We start from the raw sequence: 24,143 nt of genomic DNA, 5'->3' as shown, positions 1-24,143 counted from the left end.
AGGGGGTCCAACCCGGTACTAGTAAGGTGTACCTAACAAAGTGGCCAGTGTATGTATGTTTAATCAGCAAGGTGTTGTTTACATCTAAAATTCACCATCTTTTTATAAATCTGACTGAACATTTCTGTAACCAGTTTGTCCTATTGTAACTCTCCAAACTAAAACAGCGTGCACTGTCCAAACTAAAGCTGCACACTGCACAGACTTCCACATCAGTGACTTCTCATTTTCTACTCTTTCAACTCAGCCTCTCTGCTAGATATGTATAATCCCACACAGAGCGAGCATGTCACATTATTTTCCTGACATGATATTTTGTGGAGCTCATCTTCTGGATCCGCGCGCGCTAATCCTCGAGCACATCTGTGCAGCACTACGGAGCTCCGCCCATCCTGCTGTTGTGAGAGTGACGTCAGCCCTATCACTTGTGGAGAGTGAAGCGACGCCGCAGTCCGCGATCTGCAGTGTGTGAGAGAGCAGGTACAGCCGATACTTCACCTGGAAACCTCAACCGCACGTCCTCCGTTATCCGCGGATATTTCCGGTTACGCACAAATCACAAAAACACCCCGTCTTTCTCATTCGCCCTGCGCACGGTAAGCGTTTATCTTTTGCTATTCATTGTGGGTTATTCTATTGTGATGCTTGCAATAAGATTGCCGGTGCCTATTGTTAATATCTGCGAATCACTTTTCAGCCTATTTCATGTCTAACGAGCAGTTCTTAATAATTTTATCCGAGAGGGAAACAAGCGCAGTTTCGGAACAAAAGCGCAGAAGGTTTCTGGAGAAGGAGCGGATTCGCTGTCATTGATTTCAGGCATATAACGGACAAACTTGTTGTGCAGGTTGTGAACTTAAGAGGGGAACTCAATCCGATTTAAGCTTCATAACAACCTGAAATATAAGAGCTGGATCGTTCTAAGTGTTTCCCTGCGGGACGCTGAAGGTGTCGTCAGAGATGTAACACACCTGTCCCACTAGTGCACCTGCCTCCCTCATGCACTTGTTTTGGTGACCGTTAATTCATTTGTTGACTAAATGAGCGCTTTTAATAGACAGGGTTCTGGTTACATGTAAGAAATTGGGGGAAAATATAAATCGGGATTGTGTTTTCACCCAAAAAAAAAAAAATAAAAATAAAAAAAACACTCACTGTTTACTCCCTCAAGTGGTTCCAAATCTTTGAGTTTCTTTATTCTGTTAAACCCAAGAGAAGATATTTTGAAGAAAGCTGAAAACCTGTAAGCATGGTTTTCCGTAGCATAGGAAAAACCAATACTCTGGAAATGAATGGTTGCAGGTTTCCAGCTTTCTTCAAAATATCATGTTTTGAGCTGCAACTCTTGCAGGTTTGTGACCTGAATGATGAGTAAATGATGATAGAATATTCTGTTTTGGGTGAACTATCCCTTTAAGGCATTTTAGTTGCATTTACAATGTTTTCTTACACTTGGCAAATCTATTGGGGTTAGCTGGAAAGTAGTTAAAATATTTAACATAGCATTAACATTAAACAAATAGTTAAAACGTAAGAGATGCCATTTGTAATGGGTTCATTTTATTAAATAATTATTTTGTTTGTATCATTTCTTTTTTATATATTGTTTTATTCAGAAATCGTCTGATTCTGCTCATGTATCAAGCACATTTTATTATCAATGAGTGATCTGTTTGTAATGAAACGTTAAAAATCAGACTTGCCCTAATCTCCTAGGTTGTTTATAAAAGCCTGTAGATTGAATCTTATGTAGAGAGCTTGGGATGCTCTTCCTGGAAAATCATGTGATGTTTATTGCATACTTCTGTGAACCTTTTATATATATATTCAAACAGTGTAATTTGAGTCACCTTGTCGACTAGATTTCAATGAATTCGGTTTGTGCAAACATAGCCATATTGCTATGAACAGATGCTTTCTTAACTTTCTTAACTGCTGTTTTCTCTCCACTGTGAGATTGGTTGTTAATGTTGTTCACACACACAGGAGTTCAACTTTAAAAGATTACATTTGGTTCTCAAAGTCATATTTTAAGAATAAGCCAGAAAATTTATTTCACTTGACATAGTTGTGTTCCGTTTATATCATTTTTCATATTATTTATTTATTTATTTAAAGTCCAAAGTTCAGATCAGCTTACAGTAGGTATTGTTAATCTAAATCCGAACAAACATGCTCGCACTATGAAGAAATTATGTCAAGCTAGGTGTGATAAAATATCACAGACATCTGAATCTTATTTCCAAAGTATAATTAATAAGTTGCATTTGTGTTTTTTACTAAAACATTTGAAGCTGGTGAATGATTTTCATTTTGATACAGAGAATTTAGTTGTACTGATATTGTCAGGCTTTCACCTCTTAATATTCAGATAATACTGATGATCTTGGGTACACTTTACAATATGGTCCCATGCTCTAGTTTACAAAAATAAATACACAAATTTCTATTAATGGTATACATTGAACAAAATATGTTTTGATTTAAGAAACATTTCAAATATTTTTGACCTGTAGCTTTTGATTGAGAGGTTCCTTTTCTGCTGAAGATACTGTTGCCCTAAAAAAACCCCGAAATAAAATATTTGTAAAAAAAATACATACACCTTAGGAACGGTATAACAGAATACTTTGGTGGTTTTAAAGCCATGTCTTTTTCCAAACCGCGGTATACCTTGAAACTGTTTATTGTCCCATGCCTAATATTGAGTGATAATTTTGTTATCAGTGATGTGCAATCTGCACATATATGTGAAAATCTAAAAAAAACACCTCACAGCAGAAAGGTTTCTGGTTCGAGCCTCGGCTGGGTGAGTTGACGTTTCTGTGTGGAGTTTGCATGTTCTCCCCATGTTCGCTTGAGTTTCCTCCTGGTGCTCCGGTTTCCCCCACAAGTCCAAAAATGTGGTATAAGTGAATTGGGTAAGCTAAATTGTCCATAGTGTATGTGTGTGAATGAGTGTGTATGGATGTTTCCCAGTGTTGGGTTGCAGCAGGAACTGCATCCGTTGTGTAAAACATATGCTGGATAAGTTGGCGGTTCATTCCACTGTGGCGACCCTAGATTAATAAAGAGAATAAGCCGAAAAGAAAAATAAATGAAGGAATGAACAACAATGTTGGTTTCACAAACATTTAACTAACAATGAGCGTTACATTTGTTACATATATTCATTTTTTTATGTAGTTCATAAAAATTCAAAACTTCATAAGAAGTGTTTATTGTAGTCCATGTGCATTTTAATATTTACATGTATAACTTTTGATTTCTATAATGAAAGTATTTTTCATTGCTAACATTGAACTGATTCTGAGAAATGGTACCTATTTTAGATCAAGAAATCAAACATAACTTCATGACATCTAATTACAACCAATGAATATACACAACCAACACCAACCCTATCAAATTGTTGATTAGTTACACTCTGAACTTATTAAATGATACTGTAACAGGAGGACTGTACTGTGGAGTGTGACCCAGGTTCTTTCGTCTGAACTTTTTAGATTCACAGACTTTTGTAGAAGTAGGTTATGTAGTGTGTGCCAACTGCCATATATTCTCATAACTCTCTCCCCCCAAGGCCAGCGCTGTTAATCAAAGCACAGAGGCTACAATCTGTTTCGGCTCTTGCATCTTCTCAGTATGTGGGGCATGGGCCAGTCACAGTAGTAAATAACCTGCCATGAAAGGATGAATCTGGTCAGGGTAAATATGCTGACTATCATTTCTTTTTTTTCCTTGTTGGCACTGTGATACTCTTTACTGTGAAACATGTCAAGGTGGCAACATTAATAATTGTCAGGGCTTGTTAATTTGTGGACAGACATGACTTTTAATACAATCTGGTTATTTGATTTTAAAAGCATCAATGTTCTGGAATAGATTGCACTTGTGCAGTTCTGTTTAAAGACAGATTTACAGTAATGTTGTTGATGATGTGTTAGAAGCCACCAACCAAACAAACCTGCACTCAGAAGTATTACTGTACAACATTGCAATCATGATTTAAAGCAAAGATGTGTATGAAAATCATGTACAAAGATACAAGACTGTGTTCTTATTAGTTTTAATGTGATAAAGAACAATCACACAAAGCATTTTGAATGACGCAATCAAATAAATATAAAAACAAAGTAAAAAAAAAAACAGCAATCATAAAAATATTCATACAAAGTTGTTAATTTTAGTTGTCTTTTCAAAAAAATGCTTTTATTTGATTTTTGTCTCAGAATATACAAACTTTACAGGTAAATATAATATCAACTGCCATGGGGGTTCAGCTGTTAGAGATACAAAAATAGAAATGTAGTGTTACAGAGTCATCAAAAAGTCCTAAAAGGTAGTATGCTAATTATGAGGGATGCTGGATTTGGATTGAGCATGTTTTAGGTCTAAGTATCTGAGAACGGGTTCTCAGGTTACAAAGAATTTTCCATTAGAATTGAACCTCATAAATCGGAGCCTTTCCAAATGGATAACAGAGGCCATATCCATTTACCAGATTCAAAAGAAGGAGGTAAAGGAGATTTCCAGTTTTTAAGTATTAGTCGCTTGACCACAGTGAGGGCTTGTTGGAGATGTTTTGAAAGGGTGAGGGAGTGTTCTGAAACACCAACAATAGCAAGCTGGTATAGGAGGAAAATATTGTCAAAATTGTTTGTCCAAAAATCAAACAAAGAGGGGCAAAACCAAAATGCATGAGCTGGTTTTCTCTAATTTAACACTTGTCTAAAATAGGTGAAATAATTAAATTTATTTGTGTAATTTGGCTTTGGTATGGTGCAGGCGATCAATGACCTTGAACGGTATTAACTGATGCCTACTGTTTATCGAACAGGACTGTATTGCATTCAGGCACTTATCCCATAGTTCCTCTGATATCAAAGTTTCAAGTTCACCCTCCCAAGCCAGTTTAAATTTCTCATTAGAAGCTGAAACAAAGGTTTCAAACAACTCCACAAAATTTGAAATGTGGGCTGAGGAGGGTTCAGGAGAACATAAAAAACACGTGTCTATCAGGGAAAAATTTAGAATGACAAATTTTAATTTTACATAATGCCTTGTAAGTAATGGAAAAAATGCGAATGGGGTATGTGTTATGTCTAACATTTTTTTTAAAGTTTGTTGTAAAATATACATGTACTGTATATTTATTCATGGTGCTTTATTGGATGGCGTGGAACTAAAGATTTATTTTGGTCTACTTTGCACACTGCAGCTCTCTAATTGATGAAATTTTTGTGCAGCATCATAACTAATGTAGTTTTTCTGCTCAAATCCTGCTGTTAAACAATTGTTTTAAAATTAAATTGAATTCATACAATCACATGTCTTCAGCAAAAGCTTTTAATATTGATTAACAGCTTTTGAGCGGGTTTGTCGTTAAAAGTTTGTCAGTTATTGTTTAAAATGAATTTAAAAGATTGTCAGTTATTGTTTAAAATGAATTTAAAAGATTGTCAGTTATTGTTTAAAATGAATTTAAAAGATTGCCAGTTATTATTTAAAATGAATTGAAAATATTGTCAGTTATTGTTTAAAATGAATTTAAAAGATTGCCAGTTATTGTTTAAAATGAATTTAAAATATTGTCAGTTATTGTTTAAAATGAATTTAAACGATTGTCAGTTATTGTTTAAATTAATTTAAAAGATTGTGAGTTATTGTTGAAATGAATTTAAAATATTGTCAGTTTTTTATTTAAATGAATTTAAAATAGTGTCAGTTATTGTTTAAATGAATTTAAAATATTGTCAGTTTTTTATTTAAATGAATTAAAAATATTGTCAGTTATTGTTTAAAATGAATTTAAAAGATTGTCAGTTATTATTTAAAATGAATTGAAAATATTGTCAGTTATTGTTTAAAATGAATTGAAAATATTGTCAGTTATTGTTTTAAATGAATTGAAAAGATTGTCAGTTATTGTTTAAAATGAATTTTAACAATTGTCAGTTATTGTTTGAAATAAATTTAAAAGATTGTCAGTTATTATTTTAAATGAATTTAAACGATTGTCAGTTATTGTTTAAAATAAGTTTTAACAATTGTCAGTTATTGTTTGAAATAAATTTAAAAGATTGTCAGTTATTGTTTAAAATGAATTGAAAATTATGTCAGTTTATTTAAATTAATTTAAAATATTGTCAGATATTGTTTAAAATGAATTTAAACGATTGTCAGTTATTGTTTAAAATGAATTCAAAATATTGTCAGATATTATTTAAAATGAATTTAAAATACTGTCAGTTATTGTTTAAAATGAGTTTAAAATATTGTCAGTTATTATTTAAAATTAATTCAAAATATTGTCAGTTTTTTATTTAAATGAATTGAAAATATTGTCAGTTATTATTTAAAATTAATTGAAAATATTGTCAGTTATTATTTAAAATTAATTCAAAATATTGTCAGTTTTTTATTTAAATGAATTGAAAATATTGTCAGTTATTATTTAAAATGAATTGAAAATATTGTCAGTTATTGTTTAAAATGAATTCAAAATATTGTCAGTTTTTTTTATTTAAAAGAATTTAAAAGTTTGTCAGTTATTGTTTAAAATGAATTTAAAAGATTGTCAGTTTTTTTATTTAAAAGAATTTAAAAGTTTGTCAGTTATTGTTTAAAATGAATTTAAAAGATTGTCAGTTTTTTTATTTAAAAGAATTTAAAAGTTTGTCAGTTATTGTTTAAAATGAATTTAAAAGATTGTCAGTTTTTTTATTTAAAAGAATTTAAAAGTTTGTCAGTTATTGTTTAAAATGAATTTAAAAGATTGTCAGTTATTATTTAAAATTAAATTAAAAGTTTGTCAGTTATAGTTTAAGATGCATTTAAAAGTTTGTCAGTTATAGTTTAAGATGCATTAAAAGTTTGTCAGTTATTGTTTGAAATAAATTTCTCTTTGGAAAGAATTTGTTTTTTACTGCAAGGAACTGTTGAACTCTTTTTGGTGTCTTCAGTACCCTTTTATGTGTACAGAATCTATGCAGATAATGTCATTTCCTAGAAAGCTAACAGTGGTAATAGTCATGTACTTTAACATTAATTTAAACATTGTGAATGGCTTGACTTTATAAGCAAACTCACACAGAAAACTGTGCAAGTGATCATGTGGACAGTTGACATGACATGCTTTCTATTTGAGTTTGAACTCGGTAAATTTATTTCACTCTCAAATGCCAACCGCCCATGTTCTGCACTGGTGTGTGTGTGAAAATCTCCCAGTGGGAACAGGGTGGAGTGCCCCAGAAATATGCCTTATATGTCACACACACACAGAGGATTGCTTCCTACTAGAGGATGTTGGCTGCCCTAAATACCAACAGTGTGTGTATGTGTGTGAGAGAGATTTCACCAGTGAGATATAAAGAGAAAGGGATAAAGAAGGGAGGTTGAAAATGAAATTGTGCTCGTGTGTGTGTGTGTGTGTGTGAGACCATGTGTCCTCAATACACTCTTTAAAATAATCAAATCAGCGAGAGTCAAATTCTCTTGCTGTCCATCATACAATCTGGTACCATGAATATCAATGGAGTAACAGCGCCACACTAACAAAAGCACTTTGCCGCTCTTCTTGTTCACCTTCAAATGTAAAAAGACAGAGAAAGGTTTTTTCGGCGCTTCTCTGTTGAGGAGATAAATAGATTGATGGATGTGCTTCTTTGAACTTAGACAAGCCATTCAAGCTGAACGGTGGACCTGAGTGAAGTGCGGTGGAGAAGACAAGCGGCTTCCTGAATGTGCACTTTTAGGAGAACGTGGCTCCTGCCTTCTGTGCTACTGTTTATACAGACACGCATGCTGTGAACTGTGAGAAAAAGCATGCTAGAGCTGAAGCGCCAGCACTGCTTGTGTAACTCCGCTAGATAAACACTTGCTTGTGTTGGTGAAAAAAAGCTGAAAGATATCTTTTGCTGCAGTGCTCCGCCCCTTATTACGGTTTAAACATGTCTAAAAGTACACTTTGAGGACTAGTGACCTGTGTTGTAGGTAATAAAACGCAAGTAATGCAAATTTTGCAATCAGATTAGAATTGTTACAGAACTTTCACATAGTGCTTCCAAACGACTAATTGCGTTTTGTAATATGCAAAATAAAAGTTTGTGTTTACATGATATTTTATGATGAGTTCAGATGAAAAAACCTCTAAGCGCCATCTAGAATTTTTATCTACAATGAGCATTTTTCTCTGCCTCTGTTTTTATTTTTATTATGTTGTTATTTCATGTTAAAATAGCTGAAAATAACCTATTCTTTGCCATAAGTGAAGTGGAACTACTGAATAAAGAGATAGTGTGAGAAAAATGCTAATTTTAGAAGAAAATTTCAGATGACACAAGGGCCCAATCCCAATTCTATTTTTGTTCCCCTTCCCCTTCCCCTTGGCCCTTAAAACCAAGTGTGAAGGGGAAGGGCTTCAAAATTTACCCCTTAGAATTGGGACAGCACTACAGCACCTGCACACGTCATCATAGGTCATCGCGATTTCTTGCTTCTTATGAGATTGACGATCGCGACTGCTGTAGTTATTCCAGTTGTGTTATTTTTTGTTTTTTATCTTCAGGAAATCCCTGAAGGCATATATTATGTTATCATAACGATCTAATGTGGCAATAAGATCGTAACAATACTGTGCATTTACACCGTGGCCATATTCATCAATGTATACACAAGAAAACAACATTAACATTATAGCAAACACTGTAAAAAGCCCATTCCTGGCCATTAGACACTACTGACGGGGTATTCGAGTGTCATCGAGTGTCAGAATGTTGTGGGACTGCTGTACAGGAGTTATTATAGATCGCGAAATTTTGCGGTTTTTATTTTAGCTTTTTTTATTTATTTATTTATTTATTTTTTTTAAAGCACATGGTAAAACACGAACGTGGTATTGAATATATTAAAACATGTGTTTGTTTGTTGTAAAAATTTGTAATAATTACAAAAAATACTAATTTGTGGATCTCCTTAGTTCTGGGTGCAGCAATCCTGCCGTTGTGGCTGGTGTATTCTGGGAAATTTTCTTACCCCTTGGTTTTGAGTGTGGTCCTGAAAAGTTTTCATTCAAAGGGGTATTTTCCCCTTCCCCTTAGCCCTACGCCTTTAAGATAAAGAGAATTGGGACACCCCTTGACGTGAAAATGCAAAATGTGGAAGCGCAAAACGAGGGGTAGGGTTAGAATTGGGATTTGGCCTTAGACGGGCCTTAGACGTTTTTGCATCTGAACTCTTCATATGTACTGCTTATTATGTATAACACAATGGTATTGTGTTCTTTGTGTAGACATAATTTGCTGTAGTTGAATATGAATGTGTACATGCCGATTTACATCTTCCTTATCCTGCAGTGTTCTTTTGGCTTTCCTTCAGTGTGAGGTTTATTCAGTGAATTTTTTGTTGTGAAAGGGCTCTTGCGTTTGGCAATAAAAAAATTAATTACATATTGTTCATTCATTCATTCATTCATTCATTTTCCTTCGGCTTAGTCCCTTTATTCATCAGGGGTCTCCACAGCAGAATGAACCGCCAACTGATCCAGCATATGTTTTACAAAGCAGATGCCCTCCCAGCTGCAACTCAGTACTGAGAAACTCCCATACACACTCATTCACACACACTATGGCCAATTTAGTTTATTCAATTCACCTATAGCGCATGTCTTTGGACTGTGGGGGAAACCGGAGCACTCGGAGGAAACCCACGCGAACACAGGCAGAACATGCAAACTCCACACAGAAGCACCAACTGGCCCAGCTGAAACTCGAACCAGCGACCTTCTTGCTGTGAAGCGACAGTGCTAACCAGTGAGCGACTGTATCACCCCTAATTATATTTAATATATTTATAACAAACTAGAAAAAATGTTACGAAAGTTTTCTAAAAAAAAACTGAGCAAATGAATTAGTTCCTTTATTAGGGCTTACTTTATTTATTAGAACAGCTCCAGTTCTGAGGCATTACTCAATGTGGAGATCTTGGTTTGTAGCTCATCTAATATTTTATTATTGTAGTAATTCATATATAGAATTGCAGTTGTTATGGTTGAGTGCTCAGATTCAGGCTTGAGTTCCACAAAACACAATCAATATAAAACAGCTTAAAAACTTGTAGAATCAAACTGAAATTTCATGGATGCTTTAGTAAATGTATTTCACATTTGTGTTTACTCATTATAGCCCGACTGATAAGAATTTGTGTAATCTTTAACAGTAGGTTTGCTCAATTTATGAACTGTCAAGTACATAACCAACATAATAAAGCTGTTTTGCGATGTGTTTTGGACAAAAATGATCAATGAATCATTCACAATTTAATCTGGAACACCGATTACCCAAAATGTACCTCAGCATCAGTTTTGAAGCCACAGCGTTGTTTAAAATAGTCAGTGGTTAGCAACTTTATAAATAAAGGACAAGTACCACAACATTGTTTTAGTTCATGATGAATCACAACTTCTGTCATTCTTTTTAGCAGCTTACATTTTTAAAGCACAGTGTTACAGATTACATGGTTAAGGGGATCATTCACCCAAAACTGAAAATGTACAGACAATTCACTCAGCTACAAATGGTTTTAAAGTTGGATGAGTTTTACACAAATCAAGATATTTTGAAGAATGTAGAACTGGTAGCCGTTGACTTCCATACTAACAAAAGCATCAACCAGCCACAGAGTTTTATTTTTTTCCCAAAACCTTGAGGAAAGACCAATGGAGAATTAGTATTCCCATTCATTAATTTTCTTTTCGGCTTAGACCTTTTATTAATCCGGGGTCGCCACAGCGGAATGATCCGTCAACTTATTCAGCGCATGTTTAACGCAGCGGATGCCCTTCCAGCTGCAACCCATCTCTGGGAAAGAATTAGCATTCTCCCTTTAGCAAATTAGCGCCTAGTGAAACTTGCTTCAGCCAAATAATGCTAAAATATGAACTTACTGTTAATATGATGGGCGACATGGTGGCTTAGTGGTTAGTTCTGTCGTCTCACAGCAAGAAGGTTGATAGTTCAGGTCCTGGCTGGGCCAGTTTTTATTTCTGTGTGGAGTTTGCATGTTCTCCCCATGTTCGTGTGGGTTTCCTCTGGGTGCTCCGTGGCTATAGTGTATGTCTGTGTGTGAGTGAATGTGAGAGTGTATGGGTCTTTCCCAGTACTGGTTTGCAGCTGGAAGGACATTTACTGCGTAAAACATATGCCGGAATAGTTGGCGGTTCATTCAGCTGTGTAAAATGAATGCATGATAATATGACATTCTGAGGGGATAAACAACTCGTCATTAGTTTTTAATCTAGATTATTGCTCTTTATATTACTTAATCTGCCTCCCTTGTGTGAATGTGGCTGCACATTTTGTGAAATAGGTATGAGTATTAATCATACAGCAATAATACAGACTTTGTTTTCATTTGTGGTTGTTTTTGTAATGCTCACGGTCACCTCTGCAGCATCGTTCAGTCTGACTCTCTAAATGGCCAGTGTGGTCTCTGCTGGCAAGTTTCATATGCTTGTTTCCTGTGTGGACAGAGGAGTCCTTATTCCCCTCCTTTGCACAAAGCATGCTGGGTAGCGCACTCAGAACAGGCATGTGCTGTGTGAGGAGGGTTACATGTTGAATGCTGATTTGCCAGTGCCGCAGGTGGCCTTCGCTATCAGCTCAAGGGACATTTGTATGTGGCTGTGAGAGATGTAGTGAAGGATAAGGACGAGACAAACAGAGGAAGGTAGATTGAGAAAGAGAGTGAGGATTTCATAAGAAGTGTTCTTCAATGTGAGCTTTGGCACAGTTTAAACTCAAGGATTTTGGGTGGGGTGGCTTATTAATGTGTTCATGTATACAAGCGAGCTTGTATATCATATTCCTTGCCTTGAAGGCTTAGAATCTCTTGGCAGATTTAACACCAACTCTTTGTTATACATAAACACACATTCACACTGCATATCTTAATGCTGATTTTATCCATATTGACGCAAATGAGGAATCATTTTTGGATCTGTCTATACCTGGTATTAGGTTGTATTTTTCTCAGTCTGTTCATAAATGGACACCAAATAAAGGTGTAAACAGGGTCCAGCTTGTCCATTTTTAACAAGTCAGTCTTCTGAGTTCAGATAATAACACAAACCCATAGTAGTTGGTGCAGTTTTGCAGGTATCATTGCAGTTATCATTATGTATGGATTTCAGTTGTCTGCTTTTACATATTGCGTAAGCATTTTTGCATTGTTACATCAAATGATTGGAAAAGTCCTATATACAAACAGCCAGCAAGAAAGAAAGAAATGGGAACAGTAGATGCATCAGTTGAAGGCAGTATTTTTTACCTTTCAGATAAAAATCAGATTTTCTTTCATTAGATTCATTTAAACAGCTGATTCATTCAGGAAATAAGTGAGTGGCTCATTAGAAATGGCCACTTGAATCATTGGTTCAATCAATTCTTTTGAATCACGGAATCTACTGTGTTGATATGAAACAGAGTCCTGCGATTGATTTACTTTTAGCAAAATTTACAGACAACATTATGTCTAAAAAAACAATGGTAATTTATAGGTTGAGGACATTATCGATACACACATAGTATCGCAATATTTTCTGTGGCAATATTATATCAATACATGGACGCCCATATCAAAAGATTCCCAATATTTTATTGCACAATTATTTTGTTGAATATTAAAATCTTTTTTTTACAGTCCACTACAGACAATTGTGGGGTTTAGTTTTCTTTTTGGTGAGCAGGGTCACCATCATGCAGTATATTAAAATGGAGTGAAATATGATGGCGCCAAGTGCTGTCGCCTTACAGCAAGAAGGTCGCTGGTTCGAGCCTCGGCTGGGTCAGTTGGTGTTTCTGTGTGGAGTTTGCATGTTCTCACTGCGCTTGCGTGGGTTTCCTCCGGGTGCTCCGGTTTCCCCCACAGTCCGAAGACATGCGGTACAGGTAAATTGGGTAAGCTAAATTGTCCATAGTGTATGTGTGTGTGTGAATAAGTGTGTATGGGTTTCCCAGTGATGGGTTGCGGCTGGAAGGGCATCCGCTGCGTAAAACAAATGCTGGATAAGTTGGCGGTTAATTCCGCTGTGGTGACCCCAGATTAATAAAGGGACTAAGCCGAAAAAGAAATGAATGATGGCGCCATTGTGGAAAGTGCCTACAACAATTCAGACCAGTTATTATTAAAGTGTTGGTCAGTTTGTCCTCTTGACAACCCATTTATTTACAATAAATTGTGATATTTTACAGAATGGTGCTGTATATCAAAAATCACAGTAATATTGTATCGTGAAATATTGTGATAATATCATATGGGGATTCTGGTGATTCCCACCCATATTAATTTATTATTTACTAAACTGTTTTATAAAAATCAGTCACTCATTCTGTACAAGAATAATCCATGATATTACATTCTTTGTTCATTTAATATCAACAAAAAATATTGAAGGGGGAACCAACAGTTTTAACCCTGGAGCAGACATCCATCAGAAAGCCTACGCCATTAATATAATACATATATCTGCCTGTCCTCATCTACTGAAACACCATCATGTGATGAGTTTGTTTATGTGTGCGGTCTGAATCCTATGTAATGTTTTCTCAGAGCCTGAGGGAAACATATTTGTGTGAGTGTAAATAGAAATGTTGCTTCTGCCCAGCTTAAATTTATTGCACAAAAATGCCAGACCCATGACGTTTATTCCAGTCGGTGAGAGAATTGCAGAAATGACTGTGAGGATTCAAAATGATAGTTCAGAATGTACAGAATTCAGAAGTCACCCCTAAAAATGCAAGGATTGCAACATTTGGTTGGTTTTGACCATTTTTAAATCATTTAGAGAGACATTTAGTGCCATTTTTAGCAAGCTAGTGCTGTCAAAAGAGAGAGAAAAACATTGTTTTGACATTTGATTGGACCTGATTGTTTAAAAGTGAGTTTTCTTATTGATTGTGGTGGTCACTTTATGAATATTTATTTATTGTTTATTTGACATAGAAAATTATTAGACATCATAATTACACTGGACAAACTAACCTCAGTTGTTTATGTGGTTTAGCAGACTTGCTAATTCTGAACACATGTCCATGGAAGGAAAAATAAAATAAATACATATACTGTACACAGCATTCTATTTATATTATATATGGAATAAATACATATACTGTACACAGCATTATATTTATATTATATATGGAATAAATACATATACTGTACACAGCATTATATTTATATAATATATGGAATAAATACATATACTGTACACAGCATTATGTTTATATTATATATGGAATAAATACATATACTGTACACAGCATTCTATTTATATTATATATGGAATAAATACATATACTGTACACAGCATTCTATTTATATTATATATGGAATAAATACATATACTGTACACAGCATTATATTTATATTATATATGGAATAAATACATATATTGTACACAGCATTATATTTATATTATATATAGAATAAATACATATACTGTACACAGCATTATATTTTATTATATATAGAATAAATACATATACTGTACACAGCATTATATTTATATTATATATGGAATAAATACATATACTGTACACAGCATTATATTTATATTATATATGGAATAAATACATATACTGTACACAGCATTATATTTATATTATATATGGAATAAATACATATACTGCACACAGCATTATATTTTATTATATATGGAATAAATACATATATTGTACACAGCATTATATTTTATTATATATGGAATAAATACATATACTGTACACAGCATTATATTTATATTATATATGGAATAAATACATATACTGTACACAGCATTATGTTTATATTATATATGAAATAAATACATATATTGTACACAGCATTATATTTATATTATATATGGAATAAATACATATACTGTACACAGCATTATGTTTATATTATATATGGAATAAATACATATATTGTACACAGCATTATGTTTATATTATATATGGAATAAATACATATACTGTACACAGCATTATGTTTATATTATATATGGAATAAATACATATACTGTACACAGCATTATATTTATATTATATATGGAATAAATACATATACTGCACACAGCATTATATTTTATTATATATGGAATAAATACATATACTGTACACAGCATTATTTTTATATTATATATGGAATAAATACATATACTGCACACAGCATTATATTTTATTATATATGGAATAAATACATATACTGTACACAGCATTATTTTTATATTATATATGGAATAAATACATATACTGTACACAGCATTATATTTATATTATATATGGAATAAATACATATACTGCACACAGCATTATATTTTATTATATATGGAATAAATACATATACTGTACACAGCATTATGTTTATATTATATATGGAATAAATACATATACTGCACACAGCATTATATTTATATTATATATGGAATAAATACATATACTGTACACAGCATTATATTTATATTATATATGGAATAAATACATATACTGCACACAGCATTATATTTATATTATATATGGAATAAATACATATACTGTACACAGCATTATATTTCTTTACATAAAACTGCTATAAGGCAAAAGCAAAGGCAGCATGATCAAACATTAGATGGAATGAAATTAAATAATTATAACAAAAGTAACACTGTATTTAGTCGCAATGTAAATATCCAGAACTTCGAAGGTATTCATATTACTATTATGAACATGAATCTTCTGGGTATAAGATCACCGATGTAATGTCATCTCTTCCGCTTTCTTCTTTTTTCTCACCTCATTTATATGCATTAAACAGAGAGACTCTATTTAATATTCAATCCTAGTTTGTCTATATGGGAACACTGAAACTGAAAATGGAATATACAGAGTAGTTATTAATAAGCAATTCATCTTGGGTCCATTACAGCTCTAAATCGCTCATCCCCTGAGCTTGAGTTATTCTAGAAATGCTCAGTGCAGATTTTCTCAAATAAACAGCAGAAATAACTTCCTTCCCGATTCCCGTAAACACTCTTACTTATCATTGTCAGTGTGTCTGAATGGACTCTGGATGAGTTTTGATTGTCTGTGTGGCTTTATGCAAATTATGTGGTGGATTATATAAAGCTGATTTAGAAATGAATGAGAATATTCCCCCTGTTCAACCAGCCTGATCTCACGAGAAAACGAAAGCCACAGTTTAGTGGCTAATTCGTACGAATTCGTATGAGTTCAGTCGTACGAAATTCTACGATTTTTAAAAAGGAGGCGTGGCACCTAACCTCACCCCTAAACCCAACCGTCATTGGGGGATGAGCAAATCGTACTAAATTGTATTAATTAGATCGTATGAATCCGTACGAATTAGCCACAAAGTCAAAAAGTTACGAATTGCCGTGAGATTGTGTTGGTTCAACTAGCAATGAGATACAAATGTCAGGTGTTGTATATATAGATCTCTCTAGGTTTTTTAGTTCTCTCGAGGTTTTTTAATTCTTTACTTTCGCCAATTGGTGAAGTTTTTTCCTCGCCGCTGTCACCACTGGCTTGCATGATTCGGGATCTGTAAAGCTGCGCATCGTTGGATTTGCTCTTCTGTGTTTGGACTCTCAGTAGTGATTATTAAACCACACCGAACTGAGCTAAACTGAACTGAACTTAAACTCTGAAAACAGAACTGAGTTTCAATTTACCATGATCTTTCATGTGAAGCTGCTTTGACACAATCTACATTGTAAAAGCGCTACACAAATAAAGGTGAATTGAGTTGAATTGTATATAGATGAGTTAAGAATTCCATGTCTATGCGAGAATAAAGTGTTTTTTTGCTTCTTTGACATTTAGAGATGTGTTTTGTGTCTGTGGATGTTTTTTGAACATGTTCAACAAAAGCGGTTGGTTTGAAAGTCATGTTCAAATTTAAATGTACAGTATGATCTCTTAGGGGCAGTTTACAACATTAACACCCCAAACATACAATGTTTGTGTTTTTAACTAAAATTACATAACAGTGTTTTAGAGCAGTGGTTCTCAAACTTTTAAACCAGCGACCCCCAATGTAAGATCGTCAATAACTCGCGACCCCCTACTACCAAAGCACATACAAACAATAAAAATAGTTTTTTTAAGCTGTTCACAATATTTTAACTGTATTTACTATACATTACAGGACTCAAAATTAACATTTTTGCTCGGTAGTACTGGTGCTCATAACTTTAAATATGTAGGCGCACCAGCCACAATTTAGTGGCTCTCACCAATTATCACACTGTTGCTACAAGTTTTATAAACAGATTTATTGCATTTGAAATCAACAGTAATCAAAACTAACAAGCAATATATATATATATATATATGTGCATGCGTGAGGAAAATATGTCTCAGTGAAATCCCGTTATCACAAGAAAATATATTTTTATAACATAATTGAGTGACCAAAAGATACACGAACGAACCGCTCACCGGCCCTGCACGCACTGATTGACATGAATTCATTAATGAATCTGTTAACGATAACTGTGCTGTGTTCTCACGGCTGGTGTCTGATATTGCACAGATGCTTTTGACATATACCTTATTATTTGCATACGACATTTTAATAGTAATACCGGTCTTTTCATGAGCTGCAATATTAGTTTAATCTTAGTCAGTGCAAGCCCTTTTGCGATGGTGTATGTGGTGTTAAATTTTACATATAACTGCACGGCTGACAGCGCTTTACATTTTCGCGGTTGTAGCTCCTGTCATCTGAAGACAGGAGGCGTTGACTGAGTGATTGACAGCGGATTTTAACCAATCATTCGTGTTCAGTTCTTAAAGCAGTGGGCCAATAAGAAGAGCGCGAAGGCAAGCGTTGAAGGCTTTGTTTAGTGCGGCAAGTTGTCATGACAAGTTTTAAACTGTTCCTAAAGGCTGCGTTTCAAGTACAAAGATGCATTCTGCCTGAATGTGTCCTAAATACTTTATGAATCAGTAATATCTTTTTAAAAAATCTGAAAATATTAGCTTCACTTGTAATACTGAAAAATATTTATTATAATCACTGAGAATTACACAATTTTTAAATCACTCTCGCGACCCCTTGAAATTATTCTGCGACCCCCAGTTTGAGAACCACTTTTTTTAGAGGACTGAAAATGTTTAAGAACAGGTTTATTTAACTACATTTTTGGCTGGTCTAGTTGACATTTCTGTGTAAAGTAGGGCTGCACGATATTGGAAAAAAACTGACATTGCAATATTTAGTTCTTCTGCAACATATATTGCGATATGAAGACAATTTCACAAGATGAATTTATTTGGAAAGAATTCATAATTTTACGCAAATTGGGATGATTCTTTATGAACTATACAAAATTGTCGCAAACATTTTTTAATGTAAAAAATTAAAGCTCAGATGAAAACGATGAGATAATGATGAAATAAAGAGAACTCAATTATTTCCTGGAGTATTGAAGTACAGAAATTCAATAATCCAAAGTAAAATAACACTGTAGTCCTCGTTGTATCAATGATGAAACAATTCATCTTTGTTAAAGTGACAAAATGTATCATTTATTTTCAATTTCGCTTAAAATTGTACCATCACAGGCTTTAAAAACACATCCAAATAAAACTCGTTCACACTTCTAGATTAGAGTTAAACCTTTTCCTGGTATATTTATAACTTCACATTGCAGATCCCGCGATGTTACTATTGGAGATTCGCACATTGCGATATCGATGCTGAAACATGATGCTGATATATTGTGCAGCCCTAGTGTGGAGTTTGCATGTTCTCTCTATGTTCACTCTCGGGTTTACTCCAGGTGCTCCGGTTTCCCTCACAGTCCAAAGACATGCGCTGCGAGAGTGTATGGGTGTTTCCCAGTACTGGGTTGCAGCTGGAATGGCATCTGCTGCGTGAAACATGGAATAGTTGGTGGTACATTCTGCTGTGGTGACCCCTGATAAATAAGGGAAATGGAAAATGAATAAATGAATGAGTTAGTTTAAATGTACCCTTATACTCTCACCAATACACAGTGTGTTTTAAATATAATTAATGGACAATTTCTTATTTTCATTTGTACGATGTAAATTTTTTTTTGACTGACTTTAAGGTTTTATCTCTGGCAGCACAAAAACTAGAGCAAATATTCATTTTATCCCTTGTATTGATCACAGAGAAAATCTCAGTTATATTTAGGATGTGAATGAGGTAATTGGGTTGAAGTGAATAGGGAAAATAAAGAGGGAAGGGCTGTGATTGTATGTCTCCTCATACATTCTCTTTATGGGACTTTATTTTCCTGATCAAAACTTAAAAAAAGATTTAATTTACATGAAATGACACAATTCTTGAGAATTCTTGAGATTTTTGGGACATCTTTATTGTTTTATGTTCATTGCACTGTATTGATAATAGTTAACCTAATCGATTTGTGTTGGGATAACATGAATGAATTCACAATTCTCTCATCTTCACTCCACTTGATCGCAAGAATTACTAAAAATAAAATTTCATGTTAGTATCAATGGTTTCAACATCAAAGAATCATTTCACAAAGTTTCTTTGAAGCGCAAATGTTTCATCAGAATTTTAAGAAAAAAATTATTATTTTAAGAACTGTTCAGTGTAATGTACTTTGACCAATCAAAATTGCTAACATAATGGTTTAATGAGTATTTCATTGTGAAAAACACTATTTGGAACATTGCTGTATGAACGTTTGAGACGTAGAAACATACTTTCCAAATAGTATTAATAATAATAATAAATCAGTAAATAATAAATAAACAATAATACAATTAATAATAATAATAATAATAATTGGCCTGCACGATATTGGAAAAATCGAATATTGCAGAATTTATTTTTTCTGCGATAAATATTGCGATATGAACACAGTTTCAGAAGTTGGTTTGAATAGCTTTATTTGAGGTTTTCTGGGGAGTCTAACAGGATTCAGGTACAGAAATGTAATAATCACAATGCATAAAAAGCTTATGTTACTTTGTTTTGTCTTATTTCTCGTCCAGATATCAAAATAATTCTTAGAACTAGTTAAAACATTGTTTAATTTTCACCTTCTAAAGAAATAAGTGAATATTAAAAGTTTTTATGCTTGTTAAGGAAATTATCTTCCAATGGGGTAAGTGAAATAATCTTGTTTTCGCTTTGAAATGTAGATATTTGGAGTAGAAAGAAGACCGAATTGTTTTTTTTTTTTTTTTCATAAATCATATAAATTCCATATAAATACAATGATTAAAAACAATTCTGTATCTCCTGGTCAATTATAATCTCTAAAGACTCAACATTGTATATCTTGCGATATGACTATTGCAGATGCACACATTGCGATATTGATGCTGAGATGATTGTGCATCCATTAATAATAATAATAATCATCATCAGTAATATTACTTTTATAATTTAAAGCAGTTACTCAGTCTTGTTTTTTGGACAAAATATAAAACAAAAAAGTTGAAAGGTAAAGTAGGAGAAAGTAAAAGATTGAAGAGGAGTCTTATGTGGGAAACCAATCACAGCAGCCTGAAGATGTTTTGAGTTTCAGTGTGTGTGTGTGTGTGTGAGTGAGTGAGTCCCAGTCCCAAAAGCAGATCCTGTCTGCCTCAGCTTTCAGCTCTTTAATCAATCCATCAGTCTATTAGCCTCCATGTATTGATCTGTAATGGACTCTTTATTTGCACACAATAGATTAGTAGAGGACGAGAACCCTGGGTCACATCTTCACTTTCATTATCTTCGTTTCTTCGTTCTTCTGTGTGAAAAAGCAATCTCAAGAGTGTCAGCACGTATTAGGTTGAATACTACAAAGAAGCTTTATATCTTAGTGGGTTTTGAAGCATTTCAATAGTCTGAAGGAATCCGCGCTTCATTGTTTATTATTGATCATTATAAAAGTAGTTTGTAATGCTAAGATTATGTTAAAAGTATTAGCCTGGTTTTTATTTTACAGGTACACTAATTGGATTCAATACAGTTGATCAATAATCACACTACTGTATATGACTAAAATAGGATATAACAGTACAACAAAAATAAACCAATTAACATATTATTTTAAAACGGTATTATTATAATTTTATTATCATAAATAAAACTAATAATTTTGTCAACTTTAAAAACAAATCTCTATAAAACAGTATTGTATATTTATTTTTATGTTTATATAATTGTTTCATACTGTAAAAAGGCAATTAAGGGACTTTACTCCAAAAAGCAGGTAAACACATTGCCCTAACAGTATTAAATAAATCAAGTGTGTATAATCATAAAATTTAAGTAAACATAACAGTTTCAGGGGTGGCATGGTGGCTCAGTGGTTAGCACTGTCGTCTCACAGTAAGGTCACTGGTTCGTGACCTTGCTGTAAGAGTCCAAAGACATGCACTATAGGTGAATTAGATGAACTAAAATTGGCCATAATGTAAGAGTGTGTGTGTGGATAAACGTGTGTATGGGTGTTTCCCAGTACTGCATTTGCTGTGTAAAACATATGCCGAAATAGTTGGTGGTTCATTCTTTTGTGGCGACCTGTGAAATAGAGACTAAGCCGAATGAATGAATAAAGAGTTCCAAGTTACAAGAGGTTTACACACCTTTTTAAGCAACGTCGCTAATTGCCTTTTATAGTAAATTTATAAATGTATAGACGAATTACCATGTTTGTAAAGATTCAGGATGCGCGCGCAGGGAGGTGGCAGAAAAAAATCAGGAGCACTAGCACAACACAACATGTTTGCTATTCCAAACGGTCTCTTTTTGCAGCCGGGAACCCGTGTGATGTCATGTGTGACGTAGGTTTGTAATTCGCCTATATTACCAGAATTTATTTATAACACAGTGCAGTTGTAAAGACTGCATCTTATTGTACATTTCATAATAATAAAAGAACCTGCGACATCACTAATTATTGCAAATAATTGTAAATTCACACAGTTGTGTGAAACTGACCCATAACACAATATAAATATAATAATTTTGTTCAATAATAAGTGATTTTGCCAATCATTTAACATGTGATGGAAGGAGTTATAGTTAAAAAATAAACCTTTGATTTGACATAAAACTGAATGAACAGAGGCCTTCTGGTCCCTGCAGATACACTGTAATGATACTGTTAACCTCTGTAGTCTGCAGATATAAATGATACTGTGCTGTTCATGAATCATAAGGTATTTCCTGAAGCACACAGTAGTCCTTAATGCAAAACTGATGATAGCTCTCTCTTTTGCTCACATTATAATTTAGATTGGACAGTTTAGACACAAAGTAATGGGAGATGATAGTGGCAAAGGATTGGGAAAGGACCTCGAGCAGGAACTCAGGTGATAATTTTTAAGCTAATAAGAGAGTGACACTTTAGAAAAAGGAGTAGATTTGCTAGATCAGACACCATCTTGTGTGTTGCGATGTTTTGCTTTGTTTGGTAGGTTTACACTTAAGTAGCTTTCTGTTATTGCATTCGCAGCTTGCTGGTGAAGAGGTAATAAAGGTACTGTTTGATACTGTTGTAACAGTTGGAAATCATGAGCCATCTAAAATGTAATTTTCGCATAAAAGCTTTGATAATCCAGCAGTCAATGCTATTAAAGAGATCCGACTCTCCTGGGAGCCGACACAACACAGTGAAATGCAATTAAGCAGTGCTTTTTTGTAAATGTGGACTGGCAAAGCTGTTTAAGGCGATGTAGATTAAGATGGTTGTGCTAAGCAGACAAGTAACATGAAAGGCACTATGCAGGGTTAAAGTCTTGTTTTTGTCAATGATAAATGAAAGAAAAGTAACTGAAATTGTGATGCACTTGATGGAAGATGCACTTTGACAACGTCTAACCAACTATGCCAATATCCAGTTTCAAGATTAGGCTATATTTCACTGGAAAGAGACTTCCAAAGCTAGACCTATGAAGATTTTAGTCCAATAATTTGATTTGAATGACTTTTGTACCTCTAACAATGTATGTAAACTCCTGTTAGCATGAAATAAACTATGCTAGCAGCTAGCTAACACATGCTAGAAACATCACTATGCTGTTATTTCAGCAATGCTTAAACATGTTCGAATTTCATTAACATGCTAATAACATATGCTAGTTGAGATGCGTTAGCAGTATAAACATGCTAACAAAGATGAATGAAGATTTTAGATACCTTTTAATAGAGTAAAATACATTTTAATAGGACTTCTAGCAATGTTTTAATACTTTATCAATTCATAGCATGATTTAAGTCAAGCTAGCAACTAGTTCACATGCTAGAAACATGTTAAATCATGCTAGCAACTTGTTTACATGTATGCCAGAAACATATTAGCAAAGTACTATGAACCAATGTGTTGAAACATTAGCAGTATGCTAGCAATGTATTATAGTCATAGTTCACCCAAAAATGAACATCCTTTGATTTATTTACTCAAGAAATGTAAACTACTTCAATTGTTTTATACTTCAGATTTGTGCATCTTCGTCTTTTTAGCCTAGTTTATATTAGTTTTAAGTTCCTAATGACTTATTATTAAGGCCCAGAAGCTTTACCAGTAATACTTCACTGGACAGAAAGCTCTGCAGAACACCAGATGGGAATATTTTTGGTGCAGAGCATGATCTCAACCAAATTATAATACGACTTTTACTGCCTTAAATGCGTCAGACTGCTCTAATGGTATAAAAGTAAATGAGCAGAAGGTTTGTGCTACTGAGTCACTAGCAGGCAAGAAGACTAATTAGTAGTTGAAAAAAGTAGATTCTAACCTTCCCAACACCGCAGGAAAATTTGCTGACAGGTAATGTGCCGACTGAGAGATGCTGATTTGTATACTAATGCTTTCCAGCATAACAGAGCAGGTGCTACTAAAAATGTTATGTTTGCCTCTAAATTCTGAGTTGATAATAACTAAGCTACACCACCACCACCGATTCTCCACCCATTGCTCAGCTGAAATCATTGCCAGTTCATCTATAAACATTCCAGTCAGTTTCGTTTATTAACAAATAATAAGTTATGGAATTTTGAACTTATGTCAAGAATGTGATAATGGTTCTAAAGTAACTGTTAGACAGGCTGATGTTGAAATGCTTAAATGTATTTTAGCTTTGGCAATGTCTTTATTTCGGAAT

General features: G+C 33.8%; 1 protein-coding gene across 1 annotated transcript in view; it reads left to right on the top strand.

Annotated features, from left to right (window-relative positions):
• Window positions 1–392: 392 nt before the first annotated feature.
• itsn2a (intersectin 2a) overlaps window positions 393–24,143 on the top strand; it is a 104,090-nt gene continuing 80,339 nt past the window's right edge. The window contains exon 1 of the mRNA XM_056480838.1: window positions 393–596. The gene's annotated coding sequence lies outside the window, so the exon portion shown is untranslated. The remainder of the gene's footprint in view (window positions 597–24,143) is intronic.

Source organism: Danio aesculapii, chromosome 20 (genome assembly GCF_903798145.1).
Source record: "Danio aesculapii chromosome 20, fDanAes4.1, whole genome shotgun sequence".
Lineage (NCBI taxonomy): Eukaryota > Metazoa > Chordata > Actinopteri > Cypriniformes > Danionidae > Danio > Danio aesculapii.
The sequence above is the reverse complement of the archived record's forward strand: the minus strand, read 5'-3'. Positions and strand labels throughout refer to the sequence as shown.